The following is a 27,469-nucleotide window of genomic DNA, read 5'->3' as shown; positions in this document are numbered from 1 at the left end:
ATTGAAAATTTTCACTAACCGCACTGTAATACCGGAACCGGAAGTCGGATCTGGATGAACTTTTCGGGAATTTTTTAAAGAATTTTAGGACCTTTTATTTGCTTCTTAGTTTGTGAAAATCGGTTAAGAAATTTCCAAGAAAATTGAGTGCGCATTTTTTAATAAGTTTGCACATATTTCCTTGTAATTCCGGAACTGGAAGTCGGATCCAAATGAAATTCAAGAGAATTGTATGATTGGAACCTAAGTTTGTGAAAATCGGTTCAGCCATCTCTGAGAAACGTGTGTGACTATTTTTCCCCATTTTTTGATGCATATCACCCTGTACTTCCGGAACCGGAAGTCGGATCGAAATTAAAATCATGAACATTGTATGGGACCCCAAGACCTTTCATTTGAATCTAAGTTTGTGAAAATCGATTTAGCCATCTCTGAGAAAATTGAGTGACATTATTTGTCACATACACACATACATACACACACAGAGACATTTTTGTAATCTCGACGAACTGAGTCGAATGGTATATGACACTTGGCCCTCCGGGCCTCGGTTGTGAAGTCGGTTTTCGCAGCGATTGCATAGCCTTTCTATATGAGAAAGGCAATAATATATATAGACTCATACAATATTCTCCATAATCCTCATCTGATGAGATTTTACTTCATTCAAAAAGTAATATTTTGCAAAACAAAATAACCTCTGTTTTTTTTTCGCTCAGGACACCAAGAAAGTTCAAAGTCAACTAATATCTTGGCCTTTTATGTATGCTACTAGCGGTTATCGAATGTTGAAAAGCTGTCCGTTCCAGGTATCTTTCGGCTGAGGCAGCAGACTACCCGTTAGCATAAGTATCATGGAAGGATCGTGGAAGGAAAAACATTCTCAAGTTTCATTCTGCCGTTCGCTGGTCGGCAATGTTTGCGAAAGTTTGTGATGATGACGAATGTGAAACTTTGTTCGTATCGTACCAAGGTCCAACGGAGCAGGGGAAGGATACAATGCATTGTATATGCCTGCCCAGAGTCAACCGTCCGACTAATAATCCAATCTTTCGCAGATGAATTGACGGCAACATTAGTTGGCATAATGGAGGACCATGAAGAATGAGTAATGATTATGTTATTTGAAATATTCAAAAATTGTTTGATGTTTTGAAATATCCTTTCATGATCTACCTCTATCATATTGGACTAGGAATTACTAAGGTCACAAGTGGTATTGAGAATAGCTTGATTTTGATTGCGTTTATGTGATGAAATGGTGAAATGTTTCTCAACATCAACAACATCGTTGTTAGAAATACAGATCCCTGAAGAAGCCAGACGATTATGCACTTCATTACGATTCGAAACCATTGCTAAAGTATTGGGGATTCTACATACCGTACAGCTCCATCATAATCAATTTTGCTCTTTATCAAATTTAGCGAATGCATACCGTCATATAGCCATTGCTTCGCAACCGAGCACCAGCATCGTGGTATCCTCTTTCCACGCCGAGAGTCTTCGCGTAAAATGATGCCTTAACCTGCACTTCCGAGCCCCTTCTTCAATACTGACCTGACAGCGTGACAGGCTTCATGGCATCGTTTCGTAAAATCTCCCCAGAGCAGAGAACAGATAGATATGGATGTAATGCAGTACGTGTCTGCATCAACTTCAATTTCATTCATCCTTCTTCATTTCGCTTTCTCTCACACAACAGGTCTCGCATTTATATAGGTAGGTATGTACGAGAGAACTCCTGTCAAAAAAAAACGAAACAGGAGGATACGAAGCCCCAAACAAGAAGATTTTCAGTTCCACGGAACCAATAGCAGGGAAAGACGTGGTGCGTACGTGTGAGTTTGCCGGGAATTTGGATGTGTCGCTTCTGCTGCTGATGTTGCTGCTATTTCTGCTGCGACTCGGACCACTTTTGTTATTAATATCATCAAAATGATCATTTTCGGCAATGAAACCCGTAATAATGAAACGGAGCCGAATGCACTCATATGCATATTGCATGTCTGCCAGCATGTTTCTGGTTCGCGCTTGCCCTTGGTACGGTGCCACTGCAGCTGGGAAACGACTTAGGTTGGGCTCAAATATTTCAGCAGGGTGGGCGCGACCGAGACGTACACGGCGAACAACGAGATCCGGCGTAGTAACCGGAAAGAAACATTTGAATTAAAGTAGAGATAATTGTTTCTACACGATTTCACACGATAAATGTGCAAACATTGTGAGCCGGGCCGGCATTAATCATGATAGCAACTGCAGCAGCACCACCACCAACACAACCAACGATACACGAGTTTTACTGCAAATGATGAATCAGGCGAGCGTTGGATTGGCCACATGCGTATGCCATGCATATGAGACATCAATTGTGTGATTTTGAGCGTTATGCCCCATTTGTTATGGATATATTTAATGTGACATAAATTTATGGTTGAAGTAAGTCAGATAGATGGCCATGTTAAATGTACATTCAAAATGTAAACTGATATATTAATCAAATTTATGTATCAATTCATTCGAATAAGAAATAATATTTCTGTTTACTCTTTATCGATATGAAATCTATTGATGACTTTAGATATCTGCTAGTATTCACGAGCATGATAATTTCCATCGCACTTGTAGTGTGTCTAGACCGTCTAGTAACCCGCGAGTTTCACAACTCGGTAGTTGCTGGGAATCGTTCCACGGTATTTGGTGAAAAATGAAGCGAACAAATCTGCGTTGTATCGAATCGATTCTACGAGCACCAATCAGGTAGCAAGGGTTCTAAACAATCAAGCAATATTCGACAATAGAACGGAAAAGTGCACAGTAAAGCGATTTTAAACAACGTACATCTATAAAGTGCTTAATTACGTAAAGTAACTCATGTGATGCCGAAACCTTCGTTTTCAATCCTTTCTTCAGATTCCCTCATGCTATAGTTGAAACGAACCTATCTTAAGCATGTGTCATTTAGTGAATGATTGCTCGAAAGTGTTCGATCTTCATTTCTAACACAATACTATGAAATGATTGTTCATCAATACTTTTGCGGATTAGAAGTAAACTGGAGATAGTTATAGTTATAGAGATAGTTATACCCATACTGTATAAGAAGCGCTTAGTGTTGAAAATCAGTTGTATCACTTGGTTTTGTTGACTGTTGATACTTGAAAAACTTATGAGGTTATGTGCTTACGAGCCAGAGAAGCACGAGCCCTCAGAATAAATAAATGAATGCACGATAGTCGATCTTCCTAACAAGGATTCCAGAAAAAAAGACATCGTCGAAGTACAGTAAAAATATCAATGGTACGAAGTGGATTCCTTGAGAAATTCACTATGATTTTGACTTCTTTAGAAGTGTTGTCAACCATTTTTAATGCTAATCGACGATTCCTGGAGTATGACTGTAGCCACCGAAATATGTTCGAACCGAATCCATGTGTGTATAATTGTGCTAACATTATGTCGTGGTTGAAAATATCAAATACGGGAGACATGCCACTGGACATTTCATCAGTCATATAGGACAAAGACAACAATAGATTTATGGTTGTAAAGGGCTGAGACATGAAACCGTGTTGAATATTGACGACTCACTTGAAACAAACATGAGAAATTTTTTGCAAACATCTGACAGATTTCTTGTGTGTTTGTTAAAATTCCATTGACGAAGGTAATAGTATTAACAGTTCGGCTGAAAAGTTCGTATCGTTTAATAGAAACACACATTTTTTTGCCAAAATTCGTTTTTATTATTCAACATAATTGCCATCAGAGGCGATACAGCGATTATAGCGATCTTCCAACTTTTCGATACCATTTTTGTAGTACGATTTGTCCTTTACCTCAAAATAGGCCTCAGTTTCAGCGATTACCTCTTCATTGCTTCTAAATTGTTTACCAGCGAGCATTCTCTTGAGGTCTGAAAACAGGAAAAAGTCACTGGGGGCCAAATCTGGAGAATACGGTGGATGAGGGAGCAATTCGAAGCCCAATTCGTTCAATTTCAGCATGGTTTCATCGACTTGTGACACGGTGCATTATCTTGATGAAACAAAACTTTTTTCTTCTTCAAATGAGGCCGTTTTTTTTAAATATCGTCCTTCAAACGCTCTAATAACGCTATATAATAGTCACTGTTGATGGTTTTTCGTTTTTCAAGGTAGTCGATGAAAATTATACCATGCGAATCCCAAAATACAGACGCCATAACCTTACCGGCCGATTGTTGAGTCTTTCCACGCTTTGGGTTCGGTTCATCGCGTGCAGTCCACTCAGCTGACTGTCGATTGAACTCCGGAGTGAAGTGATGGAGCCATGTTTCGTCCATTGTTATATATCGACGAAAAAAATCGGTTTTATTTCGATATAACAGCTCCAAACACTGCTCAGAATCATCAATTCGTTGTTGTTTTTGATCGATTGTGAGCTCACGCGGCACCCATTTTGCACAAAGCTTTCTCATATCCAAATATTCGTGAATAATATGTCCAACACGTTCCTTTGATATCTTTAGGGTGTCAGCTATCTCGATCAACTTCACTTTACGGTCATTGAAAATCATTTTGTGGATTTTTTTCACGTTTTCATCGGTAACAGCCTCTTTTGGACGTCCACTGCGTTCATCGTCTTCGGTGCTCATATGACCAGTACGAAATTTTGCAAACCACCTACGAATTGTTGCTTCGCCCGGTGCAGAGTCTGGATAACACTCATCAGCCATTTTTTGGTATCGGCGGCACTTTTTTTCATCAAAAAGTAGTGTTTCATCAACACACGAAATTCCTGTTTTTCCATTTTTTTCAAAATAACAAAAGTAGCTTCACTCAAAATGCAATATCTCACAAACTAATAATCAGACAGCTGTCAAATTTATACACGTATCTTTTGAAGGTTGGTACTAACTGAAAATGGTATGGATTTAATTCTACGAACTTTTCAGCCGATCTGTTAAGACCAAAGAAAATGAATGTAATAATAAAAGGTAGATTATTAATTAATGAATTAACATAGCGTGGTGGGTTAATTTTTCGTAACAATCTGCCTCTGGTAGTGAAAGGGCAAACAATCGAACAGCCTTCATGGGTCTGACATCGTTGCGACTGACTCAGTAGAGAAGGCAAGACGATTAGAAATATATTCTCCTGCCCAGTGCTTGAGTGGAAAGTAGGGATAGAGCGAGAAGATTGGTGTTTTATTGAGAAGATGCTTGGATAGAAGGTGCCTGTCGTAAGTCGTCTAGGATTTGAACATGTTCGATGTACACTGTATCAACTCGGCTGCTGTTGTAGAACTGTATCTACCACAACTCAGAATGGCGGAAATTATAAACGTGTATGCAAGGAATGCATAACAACTCAGGTTCTAGTCCTGCCTCTGTGTGTATCTTTTTTTTTTCATAAATCTTCTTTTCTGCGAGTTTTCATTCATTTGAACTTCTCAATTGTTTTTCTACTATCATTGGAAAAAATTGATCGCAGATGAATTTTAGAAATCACAAAGCAGAATATTAGGCAATCATATCCGGGACGACAGAAACAAAAACAATATAATGCATAAACAATTGAGAAATTGAGATCAATCTTAATGAACAAACACAATTTAATTCATTGATATTGCATTTACTACAACTAAATAAAACGAAAAGTACGTAGAAAGAAGGGTGGAAACGTTTTTTCTCGGTATCCTCAATAGCGTACGTGTGTTACATATGCGTTTAAGGAAGACTGTAGCGCATGTCAATATTTTCAAAAATCTGTTTACCAGTGCCGTAGTGAGGGTGAGGCGACCGCCTCGGGCGCCAACATCCATGGGGTGCCAAAACATGATGGAATAGGTAAAAATTAGTTGTATCAATAGTTTATGGAGAAACTTATTCTTTACCATTTTTTCCGGGAAACCGATTTAAATTGTATTAAGTTTCAGATAATTCAGATAGTATTACCACTGTTACCATCAGCCAATAATAATACACAATCGCCATTCAGTGACCACCGCAACAATTATTTTTCGTGAACAAGAGACGCCCTTTTCTCGATTGTTATTGTACCTCTGGACCTTCCCAAAGAGAAAACCTGCAAACCTATTGAAGAGTTTTGATTTTCTGAATGCAAAGCAGATAGGTGGATAATGTCGTGAGACATAACCGGATGACGTGAATACGAATTCTAGAACTCGTCTACATTTCGAATCAATATGCTAGAGCTGAACTCTAAATCTGAGCTCTGAAACTCAATTTTGTGGCTAGATTCTGGAACTGGACTCAGGTAACGAATTCTCGAACTGAGCTTTGAACATGTGTTTTGGAACTGAACTCAAGAACAGGATTCCGTTTAGACACTGAATCCTATGCCTAAATTCTAGCACTGAACTCTGGGCCCAGATTTTGGTTTGCTTTTGAATTTTAATTACAGAGTTCCGGTCTAGTATTCAGTTTTCAAATTAGTATCCAGCATTAAACTCCGAGATTTAGTTCCAGAATTCAGATCCGGTTTTTAGTTCAATATTTTTCAGAATCTAGTTCCTTCTAGAATTGTGGAACTGACATTTGAACCCAAATTAGAGTTGCTTTCTGGAACTGAATTCTGAACGTGGATTATTGAATACATTTTAGAACTGAATTCTGGAAATACAACTAAGTTTTGGATCTGAATTCTGTTCCTGGATTTCGGCCTGAAGCTCCAGAATTTCAGGTTCAGAATTCAGTTTCAGAATTCTAAACCAAAATTCTGAAACTAAATTTTCGACCGAATTTTGTAACTGAATTTTAGTTTCAGTTTCAGAATTCAGTTTCAAAGATCATTTCCAAAATTTAGTTCCAAAGTCCAGGTCCAGAAACAAGATCCTGATCTTAATTTCAGATTTCGTTTTCAAAATCCAGGTATAGAGTCGAATGCTGAAATTCAGGTCAGTTTCAGAACTCGGGGACTAGATCCGGCCTTGGATTAAGGACGAGGAACTAAATTTGAAATCGGGATTCTAAAAATGAAAAAAAAGTCTGGTATGTCAATTTCTGCAAACAACGACTGAAATCAGGTGCGTATTCAAGGAGTGGGGGTTCCGTCTCCACGTTCCGTCTTCCATCTGCACTCCGCCATAGATAGTCCTCAGTACCTTTCATTCGAAAACACTGAGGGCGCGTTGGTCCTCTGCCAACATAGTCCAGGTCTCGTGGCCATAGAGAACAACCGGTCTAATGAGCGTTTTGTAGATGGTCAACTTCGTGCGATGGCGTACTTTTCTCGATCGAAGAGTTTTTCTGAGTTCAAAGTACGCACGATTCCCTGCTAAAATACGTTTCTGAATTTCTCTGCTGGTTTCATTATCGGTGGTCACCAGTGCGCTCAAATACACGAACTTGTCAACCACCTCGATATCGTCATCGTCTATCAATATTCGTGGTGGGAGGCGTAGTGTTTCTTCTCTAAAGCCTCTTCCTCTTATATATTATGTTTTTGACGCATTTATGGCCAGTCCGATATGCCTAGCTTCAGCTTTCAGTCCGATGTACGATTCCGTCATTTATTTATGGATTGACAACCAATCGATTCGGAAACTTTTAACCTAAACATGTATGGCAACGTCGTTTCAGTATGTCAATAGCATACTATTGAAAAATTGGTTTCAATCGACCTATGTTTTCATCCACCAATTCCAGCTGACCAAAATGATGACATTCTCTTGATTTTTCGTTTAGTACAAATGAGTTGCACAGACTCATATATATAAAATTATTAGATGCAATATCATACACCATTAAAGAAAAACTCAAGATAAGGTGATATGCGCTTTTACATGTATTATTTCAGTAGGACCCCTCGAGAATCTCGGTTTACCGCCAGTCTCAGTTCAATTATTATTTGAATCAAAACAAAAAGCGTCTGATCGCTAAATGCGTTGTGACTATTACAATACTCGTTAATATATTAATAACATCAAGTTACAATATGTTCGAAATTGTGGAATTTCGCTGCGAATCCAGTGGTCAATAAAAAAAACAATACAAAAAATGTAGAAAGTTTTAAAAAATAAATTATAAAAAAATTCATTTGCCAGTTTTATCATTTGCAAACAATTTAGGCGCCTAAACTAGATTAAGGTTCTATTCGGTCACTTGAATAAGTTTTCAGTTCAGTGCATCCGCCATCATATTTATTTTTGTTTTTATTATGGGAGCCTTTAAATTGTTTCATTTTTAATGCAATTGTGTCTTGCAAACAACCTTGTAATTTTTTTTTAGATTCTCTATTTATTCGATGAAATCAGGTCGGATGGTGCCGAATATAGAATAATGAGCGATTTTGTCGCCAACACAATATGCACAAATTCACCCTAAGCTACTGGCGCTTTCTGGTCAATGGCAGCCAAACGATCTTTACATATCGCATTGCAATATTCAAAAGGTCGCGCTTTGAACTTGAGCACATTGCCTGTGCATCAGAATTGCGTGTATTCATACACATCTCATATCGCTATGTTAGTGTCTTTTCCGTGCACAAGAGTTACTGCAAAGATTCAAGAAGAGAAGGAATTTACTCAGCTCAGTACTGAGATTTGTTCGTAACCGTCACGGAACGTTTTGACGGACGGAGCGTGTGAACGTTCCGGTAAAGAGAGTATTAAACTAATTTTGACGGAAGCTGACGTTCCGGTGACGGTGGCGGAAGGAGACGGATCGTCTGAATCGTACATTATGTTTAGGCCAGAGATGCCAGGTTCACAGATTGTTGCACAGACTCTCAATATGCTGCACTGATTTTATAAATCTCAGATTTTCGCAAACAGCTCACAGCCTGGCAATGAACCTCTAGAAGTCTTCCAAAAACCAGTGAAAATGTTTTTGCCACAGAGCTATTGAAAGTAGAGGGGCCACAGAAATGAGTGACGAGCAGGGCCGCTTTTACAGAATCTTTTTTACTTTTTTGAATCAAAAATTTGATTGAAACCCATCATCGATGTAAAAGTAAATTAGAATGCCTTGATTTTTCAATGAATTATACAACATAATTTTATTTACACTTTGTTTTGCTTTTAAAGTATATTGGAAAGTAAAGATCTGAGGAGTAACTTTGTATTCAATTTCCTGCTCCAAATATGTGCGTGAAAAGAGGGCCCACTGTCCTAGGGGACATTTGACGTGACCAATCAAGAAAAGAAAAACCTTTTTTAATACACGTAGTAGTGTAGTGATGCCTTTCTCATATTACTTATATTTTCAAAAATATCACTAGAAGATTCTGTCAAAAACGTATTTTCAATCTTGAATATAACAAACTTTCTTTGGGTATGAACTAACATAACCTTTTCAATTTGTAAACAGTTATGTCAAGGTCAGAAGAATTTTTCTTTGTTTTGCATTGTCGCACTAAATGATTAAACACACTTTGCCCCATAGATCTGGAACCGGAAGTCAGACCCGGATGAAATTAAAGAGCAACCTATGAGACTTTCATTTGAGCCTATGTTTGTGGAAATCGTTTGAATCATCTCAGAAAAAAAATGAGTGACCACTATTATTACCGGTATTTCCGGAACCGGGAACATGGAACCAGTATAGCCGAAGTCGGTTCGTTTAGTAAGTATCTAATATAGCCTACAAATTAAATCAGTTTTGAGCTAAAGCACAAATCTCCAAATAACTAGGGGAACGTACCACTTGAGCCAATTAGTTCTGATTCCTGATTCGGATTTGGATGAAATTGCTCAATATCTTTTAAGACAGTGAAAGTTTAACCGTTGTTGAGAAATCCAAGTGAGTTCCGTTTTTGAAGCTTTTCTTCACTATTATCGGTGCTTTCGGAAGCGGGAACCGGGGACTAGTAGTCCCAAAGTAGTTTTATATATTCACTAACTAGCAAGATCTGTCAACGAGATGAATTTAGCAGTAAGTTTTATAACAATGTGCACCTCGTTTCGCCATCGCTTGTGAAAAATACTCATGAAATTGAAAATTTTTAATAATAGCACTGTAATTCCAAAACCGGAAGTTCAACTTTCGAGGACTTTTTAGACGATTTCAAGACCTTTCATTTGCATCTTAGTATGTAAAAATCGATTGTTTAACACAAATGTTGGTTGTTTCAAGGAAACATTGGCTGAATCAAATCAAAGATTCGTTGTTGTCACTATATAAACAAAAACCCTTCTTAATCCACCTAGTGGTGTGATAATGCCTTTCTCTTTCTTCAAAGCAGTCTCATGAATTTATCATTTTATAAAAAAATTTCTGACACTAATTTTGACTCATTCTTGACACCAATTAATTCAGATTGATTCGAGTGGTTCACAAAAGCATGCTTCAGTGTTTATGTCACATACTCGGTATCGTTTTTTCAATCAAGCGCTTGGCATTTACGTTGCCTATTTATATGAGAAGAGTGATGCTAATCTAAAAAAAAACCCTTCTTAGTCCACTTAGTGGAATTTTCATAGATCTTGAAAAATCACCATAGGGGGCGGTACATGGAATTTCCGAAATCGAAAAAAAAATTTGATGTCAAAAGGCTTAGAAATTTCATGTACTCCCCCCTATGGTGCTTTTTCAAGATTGAAAATTTTCAAAACTTAACCGCCGAGCAGCACCCCTTACGCATGTCCGATTTAGCTCAAATTTTGCATGAGGGCTTTATTCGAGATGCCTAAACTTTTGAGCACTAGAGCTTTACGAAAATAGAGGTGATCCCAAAATTTTGGCACCCTTATATATAAGAGCTGCTAAAATCGGTTCAGCCATCTCCGAGAATCTTGCGCGGTAAAAAAACAACGCGTTTTGTCAGTTACGTCACTTTTACCATCATATCTCCGGAACCAAACGTCACAGTCATTTGATCTTTGAACTTGATCAATGGCCTAACAATAGCTTTCAAACGGGCCTAAGTTTGTTAAAATCGGTTCAGCCATCTCCGAGAAACTTGCGCGGTAAAAATATCTTCGAAAAGTGCACACACGTACACACACATACATCGATGCGGAACAAGGCAATTTCTAATGATCGACATTTTCAATCAAACAGTTCAATCAATCGGCACACTTTTGAATCCGCAATTGCACGAGAATCTGCTTAGATTTATTTTTATTAGGAACCAACACCGTGCACGCGAACCCAGATTCTAGAATTTTCACTAATCGCACTGTAATACCGGTACCGAAAGTCGGACCATTTATTTGCTTCTTAGTTTGTGAAAATCGGTTAAGAAATTTCCAAGAAAATTGAGTGCGCATTTTTTCATAAATTTGCACATATTTCCTTGTAATTCCGGAACCGGAAGTTGGATCCAAATGAAACTAAAGAAAATTGTGTGAGGCCATGAGCTCTTTCATTTGAATCTGAGTTTGTGAAAATCGGTTCAGCTATCTCTGAGAAACGTGTGTGACTATTTATATCCTTTTTTTGGTGCAAATCACCACCCTGTAATTCCGGAACCGGAAGTCGGATCGGGATAAAATTTAATAGCAGTTTATGGGACCATAAGACTTTTCATTTGAATCTGAGCTTGTGAAAATCGGTTCAGTCATCTCTGAGAAAATTGAGTGACATTATTTGTCACATACATACATACACACACAGACACTTTGTGATCTCGACGAACTGAGTCGAATGGTATATGACACTCGGCCCTTCGGGCCTCGGTTATAAAATTGGTTTTCACAGCGATTGCATAGCCTTTCTATATAAGAAAGGCAAAAAGGTCATTCTGATAGTAGGTAGAAGCACTGAAGAAAGCTTGCCCCCGTGGCCATTAATACGTAGAAGCGGCGCAGGTGGCGGTAATCCCATTCTGCAATGTTGTTACTCAATCGTTAGTTAGTACAAGTTTACCGCAGATTTATCAATTTAATCGACACCATTGACGGACGTTCAAACGATACAGACATAAGGACCAATGCTTGACTGGTGACCAGGTGAAGCACATTCCTCTGCACATGTCTCCGTAGTCTCGTCTAGTTGGAACAACAAATTTTCCAGACCTTTTTTAAGTAGTTTCGGTAACACAAAATCACCGGGTCTGAAAATGAACGGCTCAAATACCAGGAGAAACATTCCATTCAAGCGTCGTGCGACAGATTCTTATTGTTGTTTGGGGTCTGCCACAGACTTGTACTCGAAAAAATTCAAAGTTAACAAACATATTATTTTCAAACATTATTTTGGAGTTATCAGTTATGGAAGACGTATTAATAGTACTTGTCATCGAAATAAAAATGAAAAATCATGTTTAAAGAAATCGAAAAGTCTACGTAGACTTTCAGAAAAATTATAAGAATTATTTAAAAAAAAACCTATGAGGTGAGACGGCGTGGGATTAAAATGCTCCTAATTTTGGTCTACGTGGATTATAAACGGTCTCTCATGGAACTTTTAAGAATCCGACCCTCAATCCGACGAATCAACCTATCTCCATAATTTAAACAAACAAAAAAAAAACACCGTATCATTTTCGAAAACCAAGTAGCTAAAGTAGCAATTCGAATCTCTTTGCAACGGAAGCTTCGGTTTTAATCAAACCTATGTTTGGAGTCTCTTCACCCATACGAATACTTGGAAACATAATTTAGAGACTTTGCTCTTCCTTGGAAAAGTAAGCGCGAAATAATAAACATATTTCCATTGAAACATAACGATTCTTACGAAACGAGTTCCGAGTCTTGCACCCAATCCGTCTAAGCTCATTTCAATGTTACAGAAACAAATCAACATGAATTTCCATTGTCAAATTCCAACTCACCTTTTGCCGTTCAGCGTTTCGGCTGCTGCTGCTGCTGCCCAGTTGTGGTACGATGCTGCTTCCTATCGTCCTCAAAATCGCACCGTCACCACTCACTGACTCCTTTGCCGCACCGGAGGTCCGGATTCCGTGGAGTCTGGATTAGCAGCCGCTGTCTGTTGCCAACTGCGATACACGACGCGGGCCGGTTCCACGGAGGTACGGCGATACGGTGAGCACTCGACACCGCACACACACACACAATTGAACCGTACGCACAATTTACCTGAGCAGAACGTAAAAATCGCAACGAAATCAATCGAACTGGGTACGCCAATTGACGGGCGGAGATCAAACTTCAGCCTTTTGTTTTGCTGTGCTCAACAACAATATCGAAATATTTATATACACTGAGAGGGGAATCACTCACACACCATTCGGCCCCTGCGGCTTCGAAACTGTGACGAAATACACAACAGCGGGCACTATTTTGATTGTTTCTTCTTCGAATCGCTTCGCGCTGTCGTCGTTGTTTTATTCTTGCCGGCGATGCTCTGATCACTGCGCTGATCTCACTCACTATGCTTTTTTTTTCTTATTTCATTACTTGTGGGCTTTCCGCAAACATCCAACAAACTTCTTTCTGCTATGGTGCGTGGAACGGTTTATAGCTTCTTTTCTTCTAACCAAACTAGTTTCAGCTTCCAGCTTCTCCAAATACCAAATCTGTGAATTATATTTTCTCGATTACAGCACACTGGATTAACCGATCGTACAATTGAGCGCGATCGCGAAACAAAACTAAAAAAAACTATCGGATATAATGTGGAATTTTAAATGAGTGGGAAAGAAGACTGATGGAAGATGAATAAAGTACGATTTAGACGATAAGTCGGACTCCGTACGTGGAACTTTACTTGGTGTGATTTAGAGGAAGACTTCCCGTGCCATTGACACTGTGGGCATTTTCATGGGATCTAAATGAAATTAATTTAACAGTTCATTGACGTACCGTGAACGATGACAAATCGTGTGAATCGTACTTAAAACTAGTAACTGCATTCACTCAGAACGTTAACACATACTAAACCAGACGTTTTCCGGGGTTTGCTAACTACTTAAGTCGACCCAGTCAGTTGCTAACAAACGTGACCAAGGGTAGGAGAGATGTTGGCTTTCATGCAACAGAATTCGTTAGAAAAACTGCGCGGTTCGTTGCATCGTTCGACTAGATTTCATGAGAATTGTCTTTCATTCGAAAAAAATGTCTGTGCCGTATTCTGCTATTAAATAAAAACAAATATGAGCTTCTCATAGGATGGAATCAGATCCTATTGTGAAAAAGGAGTCTCCGCGGCACTACACTTTTGTAATGACAATGCTCGATAACCATTTGAAAAGATTCCTAGTGCAAATGACACTTTCTCTTTCATTCATTACGGAATTTTCCTTTTTTTAATAATTACTGCAAGCAAGAATGGCTTTTATCGAATCAAAGAACGCTCACCAGTAACTCTCCACACGATGGAATCAGTGCCATCAAAGAGAGACGGATATCATCGCAACAACAAAAACCCGGCATAACTCATTTAACATAGAATAGACACCAGTGCGAGAGCGAATTTCTCTCGATGACATTTCTGAGAATCAAAGGTTAGCACGCTGCTGTGGGAATCCTCGGTGAAGCAACAAACGGTCGCTTATTCTCGTTTCGCGATCCGATTCTATACAGGCAGTTGATAATCGCGATAGAATCATTTTACTATTGCCGCTTATTCTAAATATGTGCATATAACCTTTGTATAAGTTGTGTCTATGAAAATGTCTATGAATGCTCCACACAAGGGCTTTGAAATATTGCAACCTAGTATGAGAATAATCAAGTTGAATCATCGATTCGATTTTCTGCGATAATTGTCAACTAGCGATTCTCTCTTAGGAAATTCCACACAGCAACGATCATTATAAGACTGTAAATTTTCTTAAGGGCCGCGAAATACTCAGAGAATGAAATGGAGTGAAGAAATGTAGAAAAATTCTCTCGCGGTTCATGCATTGAGAGACTCGAGTTCTTGTAGCATCTTCTACCGGATTGAAAATGTTGTATACAATATAGATAGCAATATAGCAGCTTCTGTCAAATTTTCGGCAATCACCAACACTGCCTGCAAGTAATATTGTATTATTCGAAAGACAAAGATTGAACTTTTGATTTGCACCTACGACAGTCACAATAATATAAATACGAAAACAGTTCTCTTCCCAAAGGCTTTCCTTTTTCAATACATCTTGATATTGTTGTTTTTCTCATTAAAACGGCTGTCATATACCATAGTACTGTGGGCAAAAAGTAATAAGACTTTGGAATTACATTTTGCACAGAAACCTTATTCATCGAAATTTTTTTTCTAGGTTGGTATGACTGTCAGTGACATCTGTGCCAAGTGTCACGCCAATATACTCATTACTATTTAGTATACGTCTGGGTTTTCTAATGTATTAAAAGTGCATTCGGCGATTTTTACAATGAGTTCCACAAAAACAGTTCCATTGAATTTTTTGTGTGGAATCAAATTTCTGTTGCAAAAAGCCTTCAGTGATAGTTGCATGTCACGAGCAGGTTTTTTTTTTGTTACAAGTTGTTCAAAGAGGATTGAGAACACGTTGACGACGAACCACGTCCAGGACGTCAATAAAATCAAGAAATTGGTGCTCGAGAATCGACGATTAACAGTTAGAGCCTTAACGGGATCGTTGGAATATCGGAAGGATTCGTAAAAAGATGCCGAAATTATGGGCCGACAACGTTTGATTTTTGCACCACGATAAAGCACCGTCGCTTATTGCATTGATTCTTCGTGATTTTTTCGCTAAAAATTCAACCAATATTGTTCCACAGCCACCGTATTCGCCTGATCTAGCTCCGTGTGACTTCTGGCCATTCAGCAAACTCAAATGACCGCCCCGGGGAAACCTTTTTGAGTCAATTGAAGACATCAAACGTGAATCGCTACGCGCATAGAAGGCTATTTCGGAAATTGACTTTAACAACTGTTTCGAGGATTGGAAAAACCGTTTGCAAAAGTGAACCGGGGCCGAGGGTGGGTTACTTTGAAGGGGACGAAATAGATTCGGAAGAATAAATAAAGAATTTAGAAATTATGAACAAAGTCTTATTATTTTTTGTCCACAGTAGTACGATTTAGTTCGTCAGGATCACAAAATGCATGTGTATGCATGTTACAAAAATATGCACTCGTATTCCTCGGAAAAGGCGTGTCCGACTTTCACACACTAAAATTCAAAAGAACGGTCTCTTGGTCTCATAGTCTACTAATGAATTATATCTGGATCGAACTGCCGGTTGAAATGTGCAAAATTTCGATTCGATTTTCTCGAAGACCACATAACCGACTTTCAAAAACTTAGGTTCCAATTAATGATTTTGCCATCCCATAGAATTTAATTTTAGCCGGATACGACTTTCGGCTCCGGAATTACAGGATTTTCAATTTCAATTTCCAGAGCATTTCCTGTAACAGACACTTGAATTTACTTTCTAGTCGTATTTTTCTTCAATTTTTCAAATCTGATTACCTGGTGACCAAAAAAATGGATTTTGGAAATACCGGATCTTAGTTCCTGGTTCTCAATCCATTAGTTAGAGTTAGAGTTCGACAGTTGACTTTAAGAGTAAGATGAAAATAAGTGCATTCGCTTCGAGTTTTCGCGTGGCTACAATAGCAGTACTGCATAATTTTCGATTTTTTTTTCTGCGGTATTCCTTCTTAGAGCCGAAGCAAAGATATTGTATCTCATTTTATTATAATTCGTTGATTGAAAGTAGAGTAATCAGCACAATAACTAAAGACTGTCCCAGAAAGTATGGACGCAACCAAAAACTGCTGCCATTTCGCAATGGTTCAGAATTTGTCAATTTTTATGGCTGCGTCCTGTTTTTTACACTCTTCTCTAACCACTTGTGCAGTTGTTTATTCGTTTTCATTAATTTATTTCGAAATGCGTGTACAAATGGTGTACAGAACGCGGACTGTCACTGAGAAAGATAGCAAAAATTTGAATATCTAACGCTTGTGAATTATTTACAGCGAAATCAAAGTGCGTCCATACTTTCTGGGACAGTCTTTACTGAAAATACTATTGGAGTAGGGCTCAAAACGGAACTAATTTTATTTTCTCAGAAACGACTGGACCTATTTTCAAAAACTTAAATTCAACTCAAGGATATCATAGTCACATAAGTTGCTGTAGAAATTTCTTCGGATACGTTCCATATACAGTCATCGGAAGCATCGAGGCAAAAAAAATTTAAATTTGGTTTATATAGTTTTTATATGTGGAATGTGTAAGTTGCTGGCCAAACAGACAAACCGGAAGTATCGGAAGTAGTGGTTAGTCTCAAATAAAAGGTCTCATAGGCTACTGATGATCTTTATTCGGATCCGTTTCCCGGCTCCGCAGTTACAGGGTGAAGTATGTTAAAAGTGTTAAGCCTTTATTCAGAGTGACGTGAAAGAAACGTAAAAATCATTCTAAATTTAGTTCAAAACTGTTCCATTTGTAGGTAATAATAGTTACTGGCCTAACAAAATCTGTTGTTTTATTCCAGTAAAAATCTTTCAACCGATTCTTGATTAAAGAAGTTTCAAAAATGTTGGAATCATGAAATGAATGAAAATTAGTAAATTTCAAATATTGATTCCGGGACTGCTAGTTTTACGAGTGCATGTAATCGAGCGCGTGTACTAATCGATTAATAAGAGTGAATTCCCATAAGTTTAAATAATGAAAATTGATGATTATTACAAAAAGATAACTTTTCAAGACAGAAATTCGAATTTTTAAAGGACATTTTCATGTTTTAGATTATTATTAAACTATATCTGTTTTTGTAGGCCCCGCTAATTTTTCAGATAAAATTTAACAGTTCTGTAGTTCTTTTCACTCAACTTAGTTTAGGTTTGATCTTCTTCAATCCGTGGAACTACTCATCCAATTGTTCTACCATGGTGGTATGAAGTGAAACCTCATGTCGAAGCGGACTGTCCTCGGTTGGTCAGGTGTTATTTTGTTTTGTCCAGGCGTCTCCTTACGTTTTCTCTTGCTCACTCAATACAGATTATTTTACGATAAATTTCGATGAACATTAGATAAGGTCCTAAGTAAAAATTAGGGCTTCTCTTTGTGTACTTTTTCTTACAATTATTACAGAATATTCTTGAATTTTCACGCTTCAATACATCCCGATGGCGCAATTGTTTTGCACACAATTGGCTTCAACCAGAAATATTTGGTTCTTTCATTTGATTTTGATGTCAGATGCTGTGTTTAAGCAGTGTTCATATCTTTCTCCATGCGGTAGCACCAACATAAGTAAACATAATCAAACTACAATAAACAAGATTTATTTTCTTATTCGAAGAATCATATTCATAATTAACTAGCTGACCCGTTGAAATTCGTGTCGCTTAAAATAGCTTTTTTTAAATTCTGTGTGAATTTTTCAAATGGTTTAAACAAGTGACTTTGTTTATCTTTTCTTCTATTGAATATTAGAGCCATTTCTCAAGTTATGGAATTAGAAGACCGTTACTCTTATTCAAATTGATTAAGCAAATTTTCAATGGCATTTCAAACCGAAAGTCAAATTGTTGGAGATCATCAGGAAGAAAATTATTCGTTTTACTTCCCTTTGAGAGTCCTTCATCGCTAGTCTGGTGCCATAGCAAAGTCGTCCTCAATCAATGTTACGCAGCGCGACAACCACATGACCGTTGCATTTAATATACCATACTGTCATTTGTACAAGACCAATGAACTCATTTAAATACAAGGCAATCGTATCTATTAGTCAAGCAACCACATCATTTTGCGGATTATTCGGCCTAAAATCAACGATAAACTTTTAAATCGATGAGCATGCTCGCCAACCAGAAGTTTGTATTGGAAAAATTTACACAATAAAGGCGGATATTTTGAAGGCAAGCACTCGGTTACGGAACTGAGACACCGCATTAATTTTAGTTTCCTTCTTATCTTTCAAATGCTGATATTCTTCACAAAAAAAAACTACAAGGATCAGCCCCATGGGGTTGTTCGCAGCCATTGATGTGGAACAAGGCAGTCAAAATTTCTAACGATCTACAATCAAACAGTTCAATCAATCGTCACACTTTCGAATTCGCAATTGCACGAGAGTCTGCTTAGATTGATTTTGATTAGGAACCAACACCGAACATTGTTTGTCTTGATTTTTATTTTGTTTTATAACCGACAAAATTACATCAATATCCCAAATGTATGCAATTATATTTTTGTACATCAAGTGTTTTGCACATACATTTGTGCTGTACTCATTTCGACTAGAAAATGAAGTGTTTAACACATGTAGTTCGACTCAATAGCAAATCAAACATCACATCCAAAAGGAAAACACATCAAAGTTAAGTGAAAATCTTGCATCTTAGTGAATTTGTACATGAAATCTTAAAACAAACCGCTTTGGTTATGTATTAAAATAAAAAAGCATATTAAATTGACGTGCTATTTACATATCAATCGATCGTGGAAATTTTTATCAAAATTATTTTATCATAAAAACGACTATTTAAATCGAATGCGCATCATAATTAGCTAAAAACAAATCATATTATTGTTCCTGGGAATACATTTTACAAAAAGTTCTGGCACTAGAAAATTTAACTTTTGACGAAAAAATCGACATGTTGGCAATCACCGGCTACTGAGGCTCAACTGAGTGGACGACATGTCCAATGAGCATAAACCAATTGTAGCTAATGCTCGAGCCCACGTATAGAGGGTCCCCCTATTCTTTATATAATTCAAGTGGATGAAAAAAAGTGGTTTGGTCATAACTCAGCTATCTGAGACTGAGTGATCCCAAACGCAAATTCATTCATTCGGGAAAAATTCCAAATTCAAGTGTTCCGAGATTCCAAGCTAGCTAAAGCGTTCGATTTAAGATTAATATTTTTGAACGTTAGGATCTGGATCGGTTATAATGACACAAACATCTTTTTGCAAATAAAATAATTTCAGCAAAAACAAGTAGGGTAACAGAGGTATTTTGGCCCACTTTAAGATTGATTTTATTTTGGCCCACTTTGTAAAAATATCCCAAATGTTATAATATCTTTGAAAACCCCTTCCGCAATAGGTGATTTAATGTGATTAGCTTCAAATTGATGCAACATGGGTTACTTAACATCGATAAAATCCGATGGAATTGATAAAGTTTGTTAGATGGGCCAAAATATATGAAGTGGCCAAAATACCTTTGTTACCCTAATCCTTGTTTTCATTTAACAGATTTTCTTAGCATTGAAGTGGAACACACGATTATTTCTACTGTCATTGAAACACTGAATGCGCAAACTATTTTTTTAATTTAACCTAGCATCCCTTTTGTGAACAGCATGCAGCATTTGTACTAATATTTAGTGTGCGAGCAAAAGTTGCAGTCATAATTTTTAACGATAAAGTCCTGAAATTCGTAGCATTCGCAATATATGATTGGAATTTTTTTTTTTTTAGATTTAAGTAACGTGATACGTTCCAAAACCATAGAATGGTTAAGGTTAGGTTCCAATTTTAAATACAGGATCTGTTTATATAATAAGAAAAACTTTACCGCTTTCATCAAACTCGATAGCGCGATCACGAATCGCTGCGTTACACACAAAATGCAAACAAAATTTGCGAGCAAAACTTGAACACTTGAAATCCCGAACACATCCATTGAAGATCCATAAAATACAAATAAAAATTAAAGCGAACAGAGACAATGTTCTTGATTGACGTGTTCGTTGTTCTTCGAATTTTTAAAAGTAACTGTTTGTCAATAATTGAGTTTTATTGCAGAATAAAATAAAAACTCATTTTTTGCAGACTATACTTTTTTCTTTTAGCTAGGAAGTAAACGTAAAAATTGGCGAGAAGAGAAATTTAACAAAGAGTATTTGTCATTGGCTTTAAGGCACATTTGTAAAATTTATGTCGAAATATATTTCTGTTTAATGTCCAAGCAATTTTTACTTGGGCCCTTCTCAAAAGCTAGACTAGAGTCCAATTTGACCATAAAGCAGGGGTGGAAATAGGCAAATTTTTTGATTCACAGTGAATAAAAATAATCAGTGTTATCTTTTCATATCACGTATTTATTGTAGATATTATAATGAATTTTGAAACGAATTATTTTTGATAAGATAAATTTTAGTTTTACTTAGAATTGAAAAAGCTCTTCAATTTCCTTTCCCACAATTCAGCACATAATCACAATTTTAGTTTTGTTACCCAATTTTTTAATTCACGGTGTTCGATTTTTTGATTCACAATCGGAAATCTTGATTCACATTTTCATGCGCAAAATGGGCTTATTTCCACCTCTGCCATAAAGTATAGTACTAATTCAAAATTTGAAAATCGTAAAAGTAAAACTCAAAGCGAATGCATACATTTTTATCTTATCTTTTGAGAAAATACAGATCTTTCTCTCAGTTTTGGGTAAAAATCAAAATTTCGAAAATCGCGAAAATCAGAAATGATTTTTATACAAAAAAAATAACCATCATACGTGCATATAGTAATTAAATCTTGCACGAATCACTTCGGTGTCGAGCTGAAGCGTAGAGGAAATTTAGCATTGAAGTATCATCGGAAGCTCTTCTCACTTTAGATTATCTTTTTAGAGATATTTCTTTGGGTGAAAATTCGTCATAAAGTTTCGCTGACACAAAAAGTCGCTTGTGAACTTCGAGGTTCAGAGTTTTTTTTCAGTCACTGAGTTTTTTCAGAAAATTTCTTGAGCTGATTTTTTCCCGAGTGATAGTGAAATGAACTTTTCTGATCATGATTTTCCCAACACTGCTTTCTCGACTCGTGTGAAATAGTGAAGTTTTCTTTAGATTTTTCATCTTTTTTGTCATAACTCAAAATGGGATTGGACATCCGATTATACATATAATTTTAGAACTTCTAGCCAAGACCATGTGGAATGTTCGATGGCCATGGCTATCAACATTATTTCGATTACCTTGATAGCCACGGCCATCGAACCAGAGTGCTAACAGCATGCTGGTCATTTTCCGGTAAGGCAACAATGCAACAACCGTTTCCAGTAAAGAATTTCATCTTTCAGTTCTATTTTTGCTGAAATCGTGCCTAACAATGAAAACAGAACCGGTTTGAAATTGAAGTAATACTTGAATTTCATCTTTTTACTTCTACTATTTTCTTTCATACAGAATTTTGGACAGATACGTACTTCGTAAACTTGTTCATTGTCTAAACCAGAACATACTATCATAAAGATTCCGAAGCTCGTTGTGTTCAAGACTATTTTCTAAATTTCGTTTACAAAGAGTTTTGGTCATTTCTCTCGCAACATAGAGCTTGTGTGCGATTATTGGAAATAGGAATTCGAAACTCAAATAACGAACATCTCTAGATTCGATTGTTGCAAACATCTCGAAATACAAACATCTCATTTCCTCAATTCAACTTTACAAATTGCAACAAAAATAAAAGATGGAAAAATGTGAATTTTCAAGGCATCGCGGTAAAAAAAGACACACAAACTTTTGGTTAAAGAATTCTGACAGTCGAGTAGTTATTCAATCTGTTGCCAAACAAAGAACCACGAGTCGAGATCATGGTTTTTTATGACAGTTCAATAGCAAAAATGTGCAAGTTTGTAATCCCTAGTAAAAATTATTTTTGTGTAATTTCTTTTTTAAACTTTAAGTCAAAGAAAATACCCCAATAAAAAGTTTCAGTACATAGTAGTAAGTTCTTCTTACGTTCTCTTTATTGCAATTATTATACTATTTGTTATCATTGAAACATGAACCAGCCTTAGTTAATAAAATTTTAACAGTTGCCGTTCCTTGAGGCTGCTAAAGCCAGTTGCCAGTTCAAAATGTTGGAAAACGCGAAATATTTTGGAACATCTCAGTCAAACATTCTTTCACTGGGTTCCATAAAATGTTGGATAGAACTGTTAACTTCCATTCGACCCATCTGGGTTCAATTTCCAATAATCGCACACAGGATCTGAGCTGCGAGACAAATGACCACAATTACTCGTTAGCGAAATTTTAACTAGTGATATATAAATATTTTGATAATCAATGTGCTTAAATCGCACACAAGTATTAAGAACATGCCTAAATTTGTTCAGTGAATCATTACCGTTTTCGGTTATAATTGAACACTAAAACTTGCGAGCTTGTGAAATTCTTGTTCGTATAATTAATCCCGTTCGCTTGGGAAACGTGCTGATAACAAACTTGTTCAAACTTACCCAATCTATTCAATTTCAAATTATGTCCTCAAACAGCGAAACTCACCCACAGTCCAGTAACTATTACTTTGCTTGCTCGATGTTCGAATGAGTGGTACTTGGTGGCGTTAGGTAATTACACTGATATCGACATATCGAGAAAATCATTCATCAACATAACCCAGCATATTCGGGTGAGCCAGACATCCGACGAGTCCTGTTTTCGCTCACGAACAGTGTCGTAAATTCTAGCGACCTCAGCTTCAATATATTTCGCAAAACTCCCGGAAAACGGTTTCACTCAAATGTACACACACGTCAGTCGAAATAAAAGTGAGACAACGAAGTTACCCCGGAGAAGAGTATAAGTGACGAGCAGAAAAATATAACGACACAATTTTTCCACACAATTTTCCGAATTCCGTAGGTTCCAAGAAGTAATATGTATGCGTGCCTAACGATTTTGGTACGATTAGCTACATAATTTGCTTCCAGAAACAATATAAAACGAGTACAAAACTCTTCGGTTCGCGGAAAATTAGTCGCTTCTTTCTTCTCGATTCGATCGCGTAAAAGAAAATGAACCAACCAACTTGACAGCACCCGAACGAAAGCTCCCGTTTGCTTGCTGGATGAAATGATTGGTTTACGTTTGGTGTTGAAAACGGCGAGATACAGAATCGAAAACAACAAATTTTCCCCTGTCAGAGAATGTTTTGACAGAGATGTCATTTATCTCAAAGAAAGTCCCCGTGAAAATTGTGCGCGTCTGAATACATCTGAAACAGACACTTAGAAGGCTTGAAAAACTATTCAAGCGATTAATTTTCTTGTATCATTAAATTCCACCGTTTTTCGGGACAAACCTGTCAATATTTACATTTAAGAACAGTTGCAGGCAGAGATGCCATTTATACAGATTTATCTGTATTATACAGATTTTTACATGCGCATACAGATTTAATACAGAGTACAAATTTCTTACAGATTTCTTAAATTTAATACAGATTTATACAGATTTCACCAAAAGTATTAAAGAAAAAATTAAACTATCTATTAGTATTTGAGCTTTCTATTAGTATTTGATTGTAATGACGAGATAAACGTTTAGGAATCAACGTACAAATCACTTTTTAAAATATATATTTTTTGTGCAGATATTTAATGAAGAACACTGAAATCCATTTATATTAAAATTTGTAACTAAATTGAACTTAAAAGTTAGACAAGTCTTGGCATCATGAAACATTATTGCCAGACTGACAGTTGTATTACCTGACTCGACGTTGCATATTGGGTTTTGGAAATCCATCTCAACTTAAGAAGTGAACATTTTCAAATTAGACAAGTATATGACACCATAATTAAATTGTTGTTGATAGGAAAAAACTATAAAATTTTGTCGATGAATATAATATAAGATATGAAATTTAATCTACCACTCTATAACCATAATCTATTGGAATAACACCTTTTAACATAATTGTATTGTAGAAATTTCATTTTATTAGCGAATACAGATAAATACAGATATTTTATTCGAATCAATACAGATTTTCTATGAAAATATCTGGCATCTCTGGTTGCAGGTGAACTATGATGAATAGAGTATTGCCAATATTATGAATTTTTAGACTCTAGCGCCAACAAAATTTTTGACTCTAGCGCCGAATAGTAATGTAATAATGGAGAAAAATGAATGATGAATGATTCGACTTTGGTTTCAAATCCAATTTAGAAATTATCGTATATTCTCAGACCAAATTTCGATAAGTCTTGGTTTATTTTTGAAAGGCATGCAAATTTTACCACTTTCCTTCTATATCTACTGAATAAATCAACATAAAAAGAGTTTCGCCTTTTTACGATTTGGTTACTTTTATACTTCCTGTGTGAATTATGAAGTTACGCCCTTGCGCATTTTTCATGAAATTGCTAGGTTTTCGTGACTAAGATAAATCTGCGGTTAATTTAATGTCTCATTTACTATTTCCAGTAGTAGAAGGTTCGGAAACCATATAAAATGAAGAAAAAATAAAAAGTTTCGCCCTTCCTTACCAGCAATTGAAGTATTGACCAGTTTGTTGGCATGGAACACCCCACCTCGGTTGTGAGGAATTCTGGCAACCGTCAGAAGGCTGGCTGCTGTCAAAATTGTCCAGGCGAAATTGCGTAATTATCTAGCCGTACGTGTCTTGTGTATTTCTCTCTTCCTTCTTTTCCTTTCCTTTTGTTCGATTCCTTTTTCCTTTTTTTCGATTTCATTTGATATTCAACAATCCCGCATGTACATACAAAAAACGAATCTTGAGACGAGGTAAATGAGATTGAAATATGGGTATGTTATTGGCAATAACATTTTCCATAATTAGTATATATGAAGGGCATAACTTATTGCCTTTCATATGTACTTTTTGTTGAAAAAATAAAACCAAGATGTTAAAAATGTAGAACCGATTCAAAACGGTTCTGACAATCTTGTATGTCAAGAATCGGACAGAAACAGATAACCGCTAGGTGAAATTCTATGCCGGAAACGGTTGCTGCATTGTTGCCAGACTTTTGCCGGAATTCTTTCAGATGGTTGGCAGACATACATCCTTATTCTGAATAACGACGTATTGATTTTTCGATCGAATCCTAGCTACTTTTGATTTTGCTAGCGTTATTGGGAATACAAATGAAATACAGTCGTAAAATCGATACGACGTTATTCAGAATAAGGGCGGTAGCCAACCGTCTGGGGGGAAATCTGCCCGCCGCGTACAAGCGAGAGGAAGTTAAACACAGCACACTCGTGAGATATAATTCATCTTTTCCATAATCGTGAATGTCGATAAATATTTTGTTATTACAGTCACGAAAAGTACTGGATGCTGAGATATTTCGAAAGTAAATAAGCTTTTACTTTCAGCCAAATAGCGAATATTATGATCAGTGGCGTGCCGAGGAAATTTGGGACCCGTGTCAAAATAAGTTTTGCCGCCCCCATCGTTGGTTTAATGAGACTGAGCTGCATCTCCGGAGAGATCATAGGTTTTCCTATGCTCCTAAAGATCAGTTCCGAATTCATGTAAAACGAATCAAACTATTCACTTAATGAATACAATACATTAAAAACATAATTTTCAACCATCGCTTTTCTTGGTTCATTGATTTACTTTGACAACTCGTTTAATGTCACTAATAAATATAAAAAATTCTTCAAGAGATCGCATGTGCTTCGACTTCCTTACTAACGGTTAGACATGCTTCTGAACGGTTAGGTATGATTTTGAACGGTTAGATGTATCATTAGAGATAAATGCAACTTCATTATATTTTGACGACTTTTTCCATTTTATTGGGATAATCCGGATCTGTCATCCCCCTCAGTCCAGTTTAGAATCTGCTCTACTCAGCTGTCCGACCGACAAACCCAGAAAAAGTATTGATTGGTGCATACTAAATGTCTTCAAAATGTTTTTCAAAAATTGATTCATGAATCGTAAAAAATACATTCTTTTTGTTTTTGTAAGTAGTCACAGTGACAGCAGTCCCTTGCTTCGGTTCTACACTGGACACTTGATAAAATTTGCTTCTTTGAGCTTCTATTTTAAATCAACACACAGACGTTCCTAGGCTATGGTGCTCACTTGGTCACTGTTTTTTTTGTGCTGATTGAAATAGATTGTATAAATTTGTCCTTATAATGTGTGGTTGTGTTTTATAGTTTAGTTGTTGTTTTTGTAATAACAATGGTCATAGATCTGGTTTTCTGATAATTTAAATTTTGGTAAGCGGTTCTTGTAATGGTCTGTATGGAATGTAATGGTAATAGTAATAACAATAATAATAATCTTTTCAATGGTTGGGTACTTGATGTTACTTATCTTTTTTGCTATAATTGTCCGTTATTTAATCGTTTCTTTTTTTTTCAATATTTCTGGTATTATGCATCATTCTTCTTTTCCAAGTTTAAGAGCTTCTCTTAGTTCGATTTTCCAGTTTTCTCAGTGTAAATTAATTTCATATGGAATTTAGTAATTATTTACACATGCAATTTACAAATGCATATACATATACATATGCACACAAACATACTAACACACATAAATACATACATACATGTACTCCACAAGCAAACATCGTAACATTGAGCTACTGTTTCTATTCCAATAGATTCTGACAAGGGGTAATGTACCAAAAATCATCTCATTTGTAGTCACCATGTTATTTTAGCGATTACTCGACTTTCCAGTAATGCATTGTGATAAAATCGAATACAATATCTTTGCTTCGGATTTGTGAAGCACTACCGCAGAAAAAGTAGTTTAAAAATTGTTCAATACTGATGTTATAGCGACGCGAAAACTTGAAGCGAATGCTCCTAATTTCATCTTACTTTTGAAGTCAATCTATCGAACAGAGACAACAGATCTCACTGTAACTACTGGTTTCCTCATATGAG

At 36.6% G+C, this 27,469-nt stretch overlaps 1 protein-coding gene across 4 annotated transcripts in view; it reads right to left on the bottom strand.

Annotated features, from left to right (window-relative positions):
- Positions 1–23,650, bottom strand: part of LOC131438016 (uncharacterized) — a 209,750-nt gene extending 186,100 nt beyond the window's left edge. Inside the window, exons 1-2 of one of the 4 annotated variants that reach the window (XM_058607775.1) lie at positions 23,371–23,650; positions 12,720–13,509 (exon numbers count right to left, since the gene is read on the bottom strand). The gene's annotated coding sequence lies outside the window, so the exon portion shown is untranslated. Of the gene's footprint in view, positions 1–12,719; positions 13,510–23,040; positions 23,341–23,370 lie in introns of those variants that run through there. The other 3 variants (XM_058607774.1, XM_058607773.1, XM_058607776.1) reach the window with 3 other exon arrangements.
- Between the last annotated feature and the right edge of the window lie 3,819 nt (positions 23,651–27,469).

This window comes from Malaya genurostris, chromosome 3, assembly GCF_030247185.1.
Source record: "Malaya genurostris strain Urasoe2022 chromosome 3, Malgen_1.1, whole genome shotgun sequence".
Taxonomy (NCBI): domain Eukaryota; kingdom Metazoa; phylum Arthropoda; class Insecta; order Diptera; family Culicidae; genus Malaya; species Malaya genurostris.
This window is presented reverse-complemented; position numbering and strand designations above follow the sequence as displayed.